The sequence below is a fragment of the Homalodisca vitripennis genome, chromosome 3 (assembly GCF_021130785.1).
Source record: "Homalodisca vitripennis isolate AUS2020 chromosome 3, UT_GWSS_2.1, whole genome shotgun sequence".
NCBI classification, from domain to species: Eukaryota; Metazoa; Arthropoda; class Insecta; order Hemiptera; family Cicadellidae; genus Homalodisca; species Homalodisca vitripennis.
In genome coordinates, this window is record NC_060209.1 from 30750814 (window position 1) to 30765452 (window position 14639).

Genomic DNA, 14639 nt, shown 5'->3' on the forward strand with positions numbered 1-14639 from the left:
GATAATTTCGGAATTCCTAACACCGTGATTTTTGCTCTTATTACAGTTGACGTCAAAGTTTAAGCTTGGCCACAGCAAGTAGACTCGTCAAAGTTAAACACAGAAACCTTGACGATTCCAGATCACGTAATCATATGAAGGTTGGACCATCAGTCCAATTTAAATTGTGCAGCCTGTCCATCCACGATCCCCAGATTCTGTCAAGGCCTGCCCGCTCCGCCCAACCGCCCATATAAGGCATCGCTCGCCACTTATCTCGCTCGTGGCCTATGGAAGTGTTTATGAGCTGCCAGCTAGCGGAAGGCCGCCCGACTGTTGGTGATGTCACTGTTATCTCGATATTGCGTCCCTGCATATCGTTACTCTGTTCCTCTGCGATAAGATAACAGTTCCGAGGCAGCACATGTCTATTCTAAGATGCATTTAAAAGGTTATTTAAATTCAGCAACGTAATTTTTGTACAGTAATTAATTACAAAACGACGAGCAGTCTTTTATTTTTATTTTACCTTTTGAACTGTGAGTTTTGTTGTGTCAGGAGTTTTCTGCTTTACCACATCCTTCATTGTCATATAACACTCACTAATTCATCGTAATCTTGTTTTCCAGTATCTACAAATTTATCTTTTCAGTGGAAAGATTATGAAAACTAGTAAATCAAACAGTGTAGTCCTTATAAACAATACTTCCGCTCCCAGCACTCTATCTCTGTTTACTGAGACATCCCAATCCAAACTCAATAAAAACCTTTTTTCAGTACTTCCTCTTTCCCAGTAGCCGACTTCTGTGACACTATCCACCATAAAAACTAATTGTACAGTATCGCTTTTACACAATCTCCACTGGCAATAAACAAAGTGGTAGCCATTTGCCCACGATTGTAATGGCTAGTAGGCCATTCCGACGCAATCTACTGAGTCTATCAAAAATATGTGTACCATTAGTCGTGAGTTCGCCGTCCTCGTCTAGCCCTCTCTCTCGCCCCTCGATGATTCATCTATCGACCCTCCTCACTCCTCACCCCTCTCCATCGTTCCCCTACCTTCCAGTGCCCGTATGTCTGTCCGTGTTCCGTGTTCCACTGTTTCTTCAGTCAGTTTTCACGTCCGATTGTAATGTGATGGAAATGGATGCCGCCAAGTGTTTGTGTCAGTGAGTGATGTGTTGGTGTCCCGCAGGGTTCTAGCTTAGACGCTGTGATTTTCCAAAACTCTTTAATGTTTCTGTGTTGCTTAGGGCCTGTTTTATTGTTGATATGTATCAGTTGGTGATAAAGAAACTGCATTAATTGTGTGTTATCAAATGTTAATTGGTTTGATACGTGCGTAATTAACAAGCGGAGGTTCGAATAGGTTTACAAAACTATTTTTTTAATCTTCCAGTCAAAACTTACTTTAAAATTTAACTGAAAAATAATTTGAGTCAATACTTGTAGATGAATTTGCAGTAATTTTATAATTTTTAACGATATTAATTTAATGTTATTGTTACATTGGATATATTAATATTCATAATAGGCCTTCCATTCTTATTGATTGGCAATGTCACAACAATATTTCCATACGATCGCTCATAAATTAAGTACTGTTGAGCCCTATAGGTGTGAAATATTATACTTTATTTAGAGTTCAAATCTGACATCCCTTCAGTTGTCTGAACTTAAGTGACGTCAGATTCCAATGTCAAATACCGAACTATAACACCAGGTCACCTTTCTAATTAATGATGCATAGTAATTTAATTGGAATTTAAATGCGTTCTATAAATATAATAGTAGACGATAAAGGTATTAATTAAAGTAAATAAAAGAAAAAAATAATTTTTTACTAAAGCTTTCCAAGGATGGTGATTTTTAGACAAAGAATTAACCACTCCTACTTCCTATGTTTCCAAAAGCGGGTTGAAATGCAATAATAATTATATGAATTACTTAAATGCTTTCAGCATCCATCAGCTAAAGTTAAATAATATTTACTAAAAAATTACTACAAATTTACATGTTTACTGTCTAATTTCTAACAAAAAAGATTTTTGTTTTGTTTTAGCTGTATGCTAATTTAATTCAAGTGAAGTTAAGAAATTAAGGCGGATAGATAATAAACATCTGTGCAGTGATAAAGACAAAGACAAAACTACTTGTCACTTAAGCAAGTTGGAATAGATATTCGACAGTTTGATAATTTAATATCCTTTACTTATCGTAATTTTATTGTAATAAAATTAACTGCACGAACAATTACACGCTGTGGCATAACAAAATTGCAATAGCGTATGTCTGCAACAACTTTGATGTTTCAGATGTTTTAGTTGAATCGATTTCTTCCAAGGTCATATCTATCGTCCATTCTCGGGTCGCACCATAATGTCAGGAGATCAAATACCAGACATATTTCATAACAACATAACAACAAGGGCGTAATGGTCTATAAATATAGACTTTTGTAACTCTGATGAGGGATAACAAAAGACAATATTTATTGGCATCTTATGTAAAGTTATTTAGAATAATTAATTACGATATACTTGACACTGCCACCATAGAGATCGAAATCAAAGGCGGAAATTATTGAAGTAGGAGAGAAAAATAAGAATAGCGCTAGCTAGTACTTGATGGTTGTGTTTTACACTACCACCATAAACTAAATGGAATCAAAGGCAGAAACGATTCAAGTAGGAGAGGAAAATGAAGGGTTCTGATGCATAGAATATTGAACCCTTTCAAATCATACCGCCCTTGTGTGTTCAACATAGTATTAATAACACATAGCTCCTACGTTGTATTTCTGGGATTAATTTGTTTTGATATTTTGAATTTTCACTTATCCCTTTCAACCCCCTGCTGTCCCAAAATCGCACGTGTACATAAAGAACTAGAGATAAGACCTTCCAATTGTTATCATTTCACAAATAAGTAGAGATAAGACCTCCCAATCATCACTTCACAAAGAAGTAGAGATAAGACCTCCCAATTGTTACCAGTTCACAAAGAAGTAGAGATAAGACCTCCCAATTGTTATAACTTCACAAACGAAGTAGAGATAATAAGACCACCCAATTGTTATCACTTCACAAAGAAGTAGAGATAAGACCTCCCAATTGTTACAAGTTCACAAAGAAGTAGAGATAAGACCACCCAATTGTTATCACTTCACAAGAAGTAGAGATAAGACCTCCCAATTGTTACCATTTCACGCTACCAGTGAAAATGGACATTTTAACGCTGCAATTGGCAGGTACGGTGTTGGGGGGGAGCTGGTCCATTGGCCTACTGTCTTATCACCAAGTGACTGACACACCATCAGTCCCTGTCACTGTTATCACTAGTTGATAGATGGTACAAGGTCACCCCCTCTTATCTCTCCCCCAGGTGGTTTGTACCGTACGGCCTTCACTTCATTTATCATTCCAACCCCTCCTCCCCAACACGTAAGAGTTTCTTTATTTCTACTGTCAGACGGATCGTCCCTTATGTGGATACTTATCCAAGTTGCGATTTTTATGCGTTTACTTTTTGTACAGTGGATAAGAAGATTTAATTCCGCAAGTTATGCAAATCATAATGTACCAAGGCTAGACTTTTAATACAAAGTATATTTCTGCCCTTCACCTAAACCTTGAAAAATAGCTTTGTTAATTTATATACAGGCCTGTGTATTTTAAAATCAGTTTCTTCTTGAAAGCAGTCCTAAGATTATCCCACATAGATCTTGAAATCCGATATCTTTACCTTGACAGTTATTGAAGTAACATCAGTCAGTCAACATTTACTCCATCATCTGTCTTACAATTTTATACATTACGACACAAAAAAGTTGTGTGAAAGAAAATAATGAACTGTTAGATATAAATGGGCTAAACTGCTAACTTTCTAGAAACTAGTGCACACAAGGGGTATATTCTAATTGCAAAACTGGGGTTTTATAATTCTAAAACGCGAAAATCCTGGTGGAAAACTGTTGTTTATGAAGTTATGTTATCATAAATAATCTTGTTTGTGTATTTGCTGTAACGCCAAAAACTTATTTACATTTATGTGATTTTGAAATGTGTAGTAATACTTATAAACCATACACAATACGTATTAACCAGAACAGTTAGTTTTATTAATTTTTATTTATATAAAAATCAATTTTATGTGACGGTATAGTATACAAATTTTCAAATTTAAGAGTTATTTTAAAAGTAATTCCTAATATGTGACCAACAACAAAACGTGTTGTTATTTTGAAAAAATACTTGAGTTAATTGTGAAAATTAAAATATTCCAAAAGCTGTGACCAACGAAATTTAAACATCGGCACGGACTTGAAGAGGATCGTGACTGAGCATTACACAAATTTGAATGCGCCAAAGACTCAGACTGCTTTAAAAAATACAGCTCACAATTAGTGGCGTTGTCAGTCTTGCATTCACATGAGAATGTTTTTGGCCCAGCGAAATATTTTCCATAAAAATTAGATTCAGTATGACATGGTTAAACTGTATGTGTTGAGGTATTACTTCAACTAAGGATGAAACGTTTTTTAATACGAATATTGATTGTGTCTCAATTATGTATAATTTTCTCAAAGTACGCTAGTTTGACGCTAGTTCAAAGTCGGGACAAATACTACTACGTATGAACTAGGATACATTTTAAAATTCTATTTTAATTTGTAGAAAATGTGAAGATAACAGGAGTTTTAGACATTTGCCGTCATTCAGTAACAAATAAAATCAGCATCACCATTTAGAGATCTGCAATCTGATCTCTTCCCTGGTGGAGAACTAAGACACAACTAGGTTAATGAAAAAACATTGTGACAGAACATATGTGTATCAACTTAATGCACACAATCTCTAAATCATAATGAACACTCATTTTTATAAAAATACTCTAAATATAGAACAAAAGTCACAGTTCATAAAACAAGTAATTAGTATAGCTTTATAAGTGGATGTTTTAAAGGTAATGTGCTTAGAGTGCAATAGAGTCCTTACTTATATGTGTCATAACAATTTCGTGTGATGTGTTCGTTTTAAACTACATCGCATTCTTAAATTGGGTTATATGCATTTGAAGAGGTCAGGTTGCAGATATCGATAAGTATTGTTACCGATTTTATTTTATCTCAACAAATGTTCGAAAAATCCTGTTAACCTCACGAACTTTCCAGTTTCAAAACCAAACCTGAGACAAAGAATTAAAGAGAAGTCTTAAATAATTAAAGAAGTAATCTTTACTAAAAGGATTTTGAAACCAACCCCCTAAAGGATGGTAGGATCATTTTTAGGATTAATTATTAAAGCCTTTTAAGATAAGATTGTTTAAGACAAAAAATAGAAAATAGCGGTAGTTATATTAAACATAACTAAGCGGCATTTTCTAATTAATTAGATACTAAAGTAAAGTAAAGATGCTTTATTTTACCAGGCGAAGTTAGAGCTAAGAAGCCCTCTCTAACACTTAACCTAGGGACCAACGGCTTAAAGGTGGCTTTCGAACCAATGGCCGGGTATGCGGGCTGCTTGTAAGGTCAGTCAGTAAGCGGTCACCCATCCAAGCAGCGGTCACGCTCGACGTTGCTTTATCCGGTTATCTTGAGATAACCGTTGTACCCGCTACACTGCACCATTGGCAATATATTCTTACTTCCGTCAAATCCAAAAACAACCGTGAGGTGTTATCAAAAGATAGATGTTTCTGAAATCATTCCATCATCAGATCACAGGTTAAAATATGAACCACTGAATTTTTTTCACGCAGCATTCTCTGATCAAGCCCTAAGAAAAACCGTTGACGATAAGGATATGAAACTCGTTACAGTATTGCAAATGAAAGGTGATTGGAGGAGTTAACATATTTTATATTTATGAAGTATCTTAATTTCTTCTGGACAAATTATTTAAAAGCATACAATTTGCTTGAACTATATTTAATTTCAAACAATACAATTATTTTGTTTAAAGTTTGTTATTGACGATGGAAGGTTTTGGTCATTTGCCGAAACTGGACTCCAAGCAGCTTTTGGGTACGTTTGAACCCTTTTCTTTCCCTTCTTTCTGTTCGTTATTTTTGTATATATTAATACGTCCCCCACCTGACGAAGAGGAAAGATTCCAATCCTTGAATCTTTATGTTATACCTTTCATAACTTATAACAATGGAATATGTCCGGAATCCCGTTATCCTTTCAATACAGTTTCCTTAAGTTATAAATGAATAAAATATGTTATAACTGAACTCATGTTATATGAAAGTATGTCCAAGAGTTATCTCTATGACATACTGTGAAAGTTTCTCATTTTTATTGAGGCCTGATTACAAAATTAATAAATTTCCTACGTTTAATGGCAGTAACTCTTCGTGCAGTGGTCAAAAATTGTTTTCGGCTTTTTCTCTCTTTAGGGAAGTTATCATAAGGGGTTATCAATTTAAAATACAAAAATACTTTTTTCCCAACCAGGGGTCTATTACCATAGAAAGAATATTGTCGCATTGCGCAGAATACCGATGTTATTCATACCGTATATTCAGATTAGCCGACCTAATTCTTATAATGGATAAAAGTAATAAAAGTGGTTGTCGTGAGACTGCAGTGGTAGTCAGCGCATTATAATAATATGCAATACATTCATTTATTCAATTGTCCGACCTAGTTGCTGATATGATTGTTTTTTTTTTTTTACAATTCTTTCGTGCAGTAGGAAAAATAATAAAATATTCATTATAAAAATGAAATTTACAACAATGTGCTTAACCTGTCCCTTATAAAGTATTCCACCAAAAGGTCACTCATAGGATGAACTCTTAACTTTTATTAAAGATAGTTTTATTAAGTTATAAGCATTTTAAAAGAAAACTCATTGTATTTTAATTTCCAAACGATAAGAAAATTATTAGTGAGTAGCAAAATAAACAATATAAGTCACTAACTACTACACATGACAAAAGCCAAAAGCGAAAACTTAAAACCCTTCGAAGTTTGCAACTTGTAGGCCCGGGCTTAGTAAGACATGTTCGAAAATCCGACACTGGGTTTAGTCGAATCTGCTATTTCCCAACGCATAGTGTGGCTTTAAAAGTGATTCAAAATCTATGTCAATTCACCGACATTGAAACGCCAAAATAAAAATGGACCAAACGCGAGGGCAGACGAGCCTCTTCATTACTGGGAAATTTTATCCATCAGATTGTATCATAACTGAATGTTTGAAATACTATTCACATACAATAACTGTACTAGAAATTTTAAGTGTATTTAAATTTCGATAAGACCCTGGTAAATTAAACGAAATAATACCTAATGTATAAAAACGAATTATAATTCAATCATTATTGGTTTTAAAATAACGCAGTAACTGGTATATAAACTACTATTTACATAGTTTATGGTTAAAATGTTTATTACACTGATTATTTTATAGATGTAATCTTTTTCAAATATATACAGCCAATTATAACAATAATAATATTAAGATAATATATATATAAACGTGTGTCGAAATAATGAAACTAACACTTACCATGGTCAATGGAAGGAGCTAGGGAATTGTTGGCCATTATTAGTATTAAACGTTATTAATTGAACTAATAAAGCCTGTTATGGAAAATTATGTACACATTTTTGTGTCACTGTTCTCTAGTACAGACCACAGGAAAATGACGTTGTAGGGTACTTAATCATATTCTTTCTTAAATAATAATATATTATGGACTCATCTCCCCCACCTTTCATATGGAGTAACGCTTTGGAGCGCATGTGTAAATGCATATTTTATGAGATTATTTCGACTCCAGAAAAACAGGTTGTCAGAATAATCACCAGATTGAAAAGAAGAGAGTCGTGTATACCTGCGTTCAAAGAGTTGCAGATGACTTTACCCTGCCTCTACATCCTTGAAACTGTGTCATTTTGCTTGTCTAAATGTGCCTTAACACGGAGCCGAGACATTCACAGTCACAACACCAGAGGCAGGAATAATCTCCATACTGGCAGGCACAGGGCGGTAGCCTTCGAACATTTGCCCTCGCAAGCAGGTGTTGTACTATTCAATAATCTGCCAAACTCACGTGAAATTCAAGAAATTCCCAAGGTATCTAAGACTATCTCAAACGAATTCTAGCCTCAAAGGCTTTTTATAGCGTGGGCCAGTTCCTGACATAACTAACCGGGAGACCAATGATTTCCTAGAAAGATAATAACCTGGTGTCGAAGAGGGAAATACTTAGCGAGCAGATGAAAGCTGAATAAATGCATCTTTGTAAGTTTGACTGGACGAGAGAGTGATAAATGTTAATTATTTAAAATTAATAATTGACCTTTGCTATAGAATTCATTGTAATTGTCTGACAGCAGTAAAACATATTGTGTTACTATACGAATATTTCCCAAACAAGTATTATCATATTTATTTTCATCATTATTATTTTAGAACTATTCACTTTACATGAATATAATTTCTTGGTTTATACCTATAGAGAACCCTAATTAGAAAATATCTGGTGTTTCTTAATCTTCCAGTATGGAATTCATAAGGTGGTAGATTTTATTTATGAATTTTAGAGTTGGGTCACGTGGTATTTGGTGATATATTGTGTGTATTAAACAAGATGTTGCTTAATGGAATGACTAGTTTTTATGGTGCGTACAATATTTTGGTTTTGTGTTGTGTCATGTGAAAACCCCTGGACTGGACAGCAGGTCTTGAATACATGGCCTTTCAGGTAGGCAGTAATTTGTACTTTAAAGCAATTTATGTATGTATCTTGTAATTGTACATGTTTCAACAGTGTCCCGTTTTACCACTTTTCTATGATCGGATAGTAATGTTAAAAATCTGTATAGATCCGCAGTGACTTGAACTGGTTGACATAGTCCAAGAGCAATTAATACTATGAATATATCCAAAAATTTAAGCCTATTTCTGAACACACCATTCGTAAGGGGTGGTTATTTCCATACAACATAGTTGGCAGTAGAAGCGTACTGAAGTGTTTAATTAGTTAATCATTCACGTTGTTTTTATGTCTTAAGATTCGTTTACGATTAAAAAACAAACATTTCGTGGTGAATTAAATCCTATGATTTATTAAACAAGCCTCATTAAAATAGTCATGCTATGTTGTGAACATCTAGTTTGCATGTATTGTGAAAGGAAAACGACTTACGCTGTTACTTCTTATACTAGATAATAAATGGATAATAATAATTGGATTATTAATATATTGCTCAATATAACGTAAAAATCATGTTAATCCAGTAGTTCCTGAATTTTGTTTACATAATTGTGAACTGGACATACTATAGATATTTGTTTTTTTTTTTAATTTTAGTATTGATATAGTATGTATGAAATTAACTCTGTATTTGGTAAGTGAAGTATAAGAAACAAACACCTTTTTATACAGGAAATAAACATGTGTAGAATTACAGCTAGAATAAAAGGGATTGATTGACTTCGAAGCAAAGATTAACTGAAACACCGTTGGTTTTTACTCGAGAAAGAGGTGTAGAAACGGAGATCAAGTCACGGCCTAGTGTGTACATCGGTGGTGTGACGTTGTGTTGGCGCTGGCCACTCATTGACTCGTTAACAGCTGTGAACCAATTGATCTGTACAAAGGATCCCATGCATTGTTGTCAATATTGAGTATAACACGCGAAATGAAGCCAGTTGTAGAGGCGGAGATCAAGAGAGCAGTCACGGCCTAGTGTGTACATCGGTGGTGTGACGTTGTGTTGGCGCTGGCCACTCATTGACTCGTTAACAGCTGTGAACCAATTGATCTGTACAAAGGATCCCATGCATTGTTGTCAATATTGAGTATAACACGCGAAATGAAGCCAGTTGTAGAGGCGGAGATCAAGAGAGCAGTCACGGCCTAGTGTGTACATCGGTGGTGTGACGTTGTGTTGGCGCTGGCCACTCATTGACTCGTTAACAGCTGTGAACCAATTGATCTGGACAAAGGATCCCATGCATTGTTGTCAATATTGTGTGTAACACGCGAAATGAAGCCAGTTGTAGAAGCGGAGATCAAGAGAGCAGTCACGGCCTAGTGTGTACATCGGTGGTGTGACGTTGTGTTGGCGCTGGCCACTCATTGACTCGTTAACAGCTGTGAACCAATTGATCTGTACAAAGGATCCCATGCATTGTTGTCAATATTGTGTGTAACACGCGAAATGAAGCCAGTTGTAGAAGCGGAGATCAAGAGAGCAGTCACGGCCTAGTGTGTACATCGGTGGTGTGACGTTGTGTTGGCGCTGGCCACTCATTGACTCGTTAACAGCTGTGAACCAATTGATCTGGACAAAGGATCGCATGCATTGTTGTCAATATTGAGTATAACACGCGAAATGAAGCCAGTTGTAGAAGCGGAGATCAAGAGAGCAGTCACGGCCTAGTGTGTACATCGGTGGTGTGACGTTGTATTGGTGCTGGCCACTCATTGACTCGTTAACAGCTGTGAACCAATTGATCTGCACAAAGGATCGCATGCATTGTTGTCAATATTGAGTGTAACACACGAAATGAAGCCAGTTGTAGAAGCGGAGATCAAGAGAGCAGTCACGGCCTAGTGTGTACATCGGTGGTGTGACGTTGTATTGGTGCTGGCCACTCATTGACTCGTTAACAGCTGTGAACCAATTGATCTGCACAAAGGATCGCATGCATTGTTGTCAATATTGAGTGTAACACACGAAATGAAGCCAGTTGTAGAAGCGGAGATCAAGAGAGCAGTCACGGCCTAGTGTGTACATCGGTGGTGTGATGTGTTGGCACTGGCCAGTCATTAACTCGTTACAGCTGTGAACCAATTGATCTGGACAAAGGATCGCATGCATTGTTGTCAATATTGAGTATAACACGCGAAATGAAGCCAGTTGTAGAAGCGGAGATCAAGAGAGCAGTCACGGCCTAGTGTGTACATCGGTGGTGGTGTGACGTTGTATTGGTGCTGGCCACTCATTGACTCGTTAACAGCTGTGAACCAATTGATCTGCACAAAGGATGACATGCATTGTTGTCAATATTGAGTATAACACGCGAAATGAAGCCAGTTGTAGAGGCGGAGATCAAGAGAGCAGTCACGGCCTAGTGTGTACATCGGTGGTGTGACGTTGTATTGGTGCTGGCCACTCATTGACTCGTTAACAGCTGTGAACGAATTGAACTGCACAAAGGATCACATGCATTGTTGTCAATATTGAGTGTAACACGCGAAATGAAGCCAGTTGTAGAAGCGGAGATCAAGAGAGCAGTCACGGCCTAGTGTGTACATCGGTGGTGTGACGTTGTGTTGGCGCTGGCCACTCATTGACTCGTTAACAGCTGTGAACCAATTGATCTGTACAAAGGATCCCATGCATTGTTGTCAATATTGTGTGTAACACGCGAAATGAAGCCAGTTGTAGAAGCGGAGATCAAGAGAGCAGTCACGGCCTAGTGTGTACATCGGTGGTGTGACGTTGTATTGGTGCTGGCCACTCATTGACTCGTTAACAGCTGTGAACCAATTGATCTGGACAAAGGATCGCATGCATTGTTGTCAATATTGAGTATAACACGCGAAATGAAGCCAGTTGTAGAAGCGGAGATCAAGAGAGCAGTCACGGCCTAGTGTGTACATCGGTGGTGTGACGTTGTTGGTGCTGGCCACTCATTGACTCGTTAACAGCTGTGAACCAATTGATCTGCACAAAGGATCGCATGCATTGTTGTCAATATTGAGTGTAACACGCGAAATGAAGCCAGTTGTAGAAGCGGAGATCAAGAGAGCAGTCACGGCCTAGTGTGTACATCGGTGGTGTGACGTTGTATTGGTGCTGGCCACTCATTGACTCGTTAACAGCTGTGAACCAATTGATCTGCACAAAGGATCGCATGCATTGTTGTCAATATTGAGTGTAACACACGAAATGAAGCCAGTTGTAGAAGCGGAGATCAAGAGAGCAGTCACGGCCTAGTGTGTACATCGGTGGTGTGATGTGTTGGCACTGGCCAGTCATTAACTCGTTACAGCTGTGAACCAATTGATCTGGACAAAGGATCGCATGCATTGTTGTCAATATTGAGTATAACACGCGAAATGAAGCCAGTTGTAGAAGCGGAGATCAAGAGAGCAGTCACGGCCTAGTGTGTACATCGGTGGTGTGACGTTGTATTGGCGCTGGCCACTCATTGACTCGTTAACAGCTGTGAACCAATTGATCTGCACAAAGGATGACATGCATTGTTGTCAATATTGAGTATAACACGCGAAATGAAGCCAGTTGTAGAGGCGGAGATCAAGAGAGCAGTCACGGCCTAGTGTGTACATCGGTGGTGTGACGTTGTGTTGGTGCTGGCCACTCATTGACTCGTTAACAGCTGTGAACCAATTGAACTGCACAAAGGATCACATGCATTGTTGTCAATATTGAGTGTAACACGCGAAATGAAGCCAGTTGTAGAAGCGGAGATCAAGAGAGCAGTCACGGCCTAGTGTGTACATCGGTGGTGTGACGTTGTGTTGGCGCTGGCCACTCATTGACTCGTTAACAGCTGTGAACCAATTGATCTGCACAAAGGATGACATGCATTGTTGCAGTGACGTACAAACAATGCGCCCACCACCCCACCCTGCGGCCGGTTGTAGTAGGGATGCGTGTTGGCGAGTTCTACCCCAAACCGTGTGTTCCCGCTCACAAAGCCCGGTTCGCAAATGGTTGTATAAACGCAGAACAATACTACTGCCCACAATTCATCCCGGTTTATCCGCTGTTCAAGCCACCATTTGTTCTTTCCCCTCGGTGCGTTGGTGCTACTGCTGTTAATTTTGTTACGAATATGGAATAACTGTTTTTTTTTTTATACGGGACACCCACGAGTAACCCGACAACCTTCTTAGATGGTTTCCTCTCATCGAAACAATGAAAAAGTTCATATAAACATATGTCCGGAAACGCTTTGTTAGGGAGCTACGGCTAGCGAAAGATCTCACCCGATTTCTAGGGAAAACAAGGAGATAAAGCGAAACTTGTGTTTTTATGGCGTAAAGATAGTTGTGCCATTTATCAGATTTTATTTAAAATGATTGAAAAATTGAATAAAATACGTCCCAGACCTTAAGACCAACCTTTTTTGATATATCAGACAAAATATGCAAAATTCAGTCTTGAAAAACATGCTACGTTTAGATTTGAAGTACATTAACTTCATTAAATGGGTAACCAAAAGGTTTTAAAGGATTTAATTCCGAAGAGAATAATGTAAAGTAAGCTAATAATAAACAAAAACAAAGTTTAAAAAAAAAATATTTAATTAAATCAACACACACGAAAAATAAGACAGAAATTGTGATATTTGTCTATTAAATGAACGTTTTTCGTAAAAACAAAAAAGTTTAATTGCTGGTCTTTTATTCCAATTTCTATACCTTATAAATTGTGCTCAAAATGATTTCCTTGATAATTTATGTACTACCTAGTGCGCTTAACGAAACCACGTGTAGCTATTTTATTCAATTTTCAGTTTCATTTTACATAAAATGCAATAAATTTAGCAACTATCTTTACGCTATAAAACATCAGTTTCGCTTTATTTCAGTCCTTTCCTAGAAAATCGGGCGAAATCTTTCGCTAGCCGTAGCTTGCTAACGAAGCCTTTCCGGACATACGTTTATGTGAACTTTTTTCATTATTTTGATCAGAGGAAATCACCTGAAGTTTGTCGGGCTACTAGTGGGACACCATGTATATGAAAAAGTTGTGTGATAGCATTTTCGAAACACATTCATTGTTTTCAATTAATAAAAGAGTGAAGTACGAAATTTCGGCATACTTATTTCATACAGAAAATATGGTTGGATTCACTGGTAAAATAAATATCTGAAAAATTAAGTGCGGCACTAGCAAGTCATATTACAAAGCTTTCTTGTCGACCGGTTAGAATCGACTCGCCATCCTTTGCCCCTCCCCCCCACCCATCATAACTATCCACGTTGACCCTGCGGACATTCCACTGGTTACATTCCAAAGTCCGGGGTCATTCTTCCACATACAGGTCGGAATTCCTAAACCAACAGAAATGTATTTATTAAAGCTACTGCTTTTCTTAGGGTAATCAAAATTTAAAAACATTTTCACAATTTGTTTTCTACAATAATATGTCTATTGTAAGAATATAATAATTCGAAGACGTTTCTATTGATAATTCATTAAAATAAAGTGCTTTGATACGTAGATTATCATCTCAAAAATCATTACGGGCGAATTCCCCTTTTTTCACAATGTCCTTTTGATAGTCCTATTTATTTAGGATAAAAGGTTTTTACTGCTTAAAACTGTCGTCTGACAAAATCATATGAATTGATATGATTTTTGTATAATACTTTTGATGACTGCCAGGGATCTATGAATTTCTTTTTTCCATGATCTTGGTGATCAAAATTGAGTTTATGTACTTATTATCGTATTAAATCTAATATTTTCCTGTAGAGATCATTGAAATTTTAATGTGAGTGATTCCATATTCACTGATGGGGAATGAGTGTTGTATGTTTTTAGGGAGCAGTTTATATATAGACTCACCCCTTGAGAGTTATAAATCGACCCCTCCCTTATAATGATTAAATGTATATTTTGTACACAGGTGTTTTTATAGCACAATACA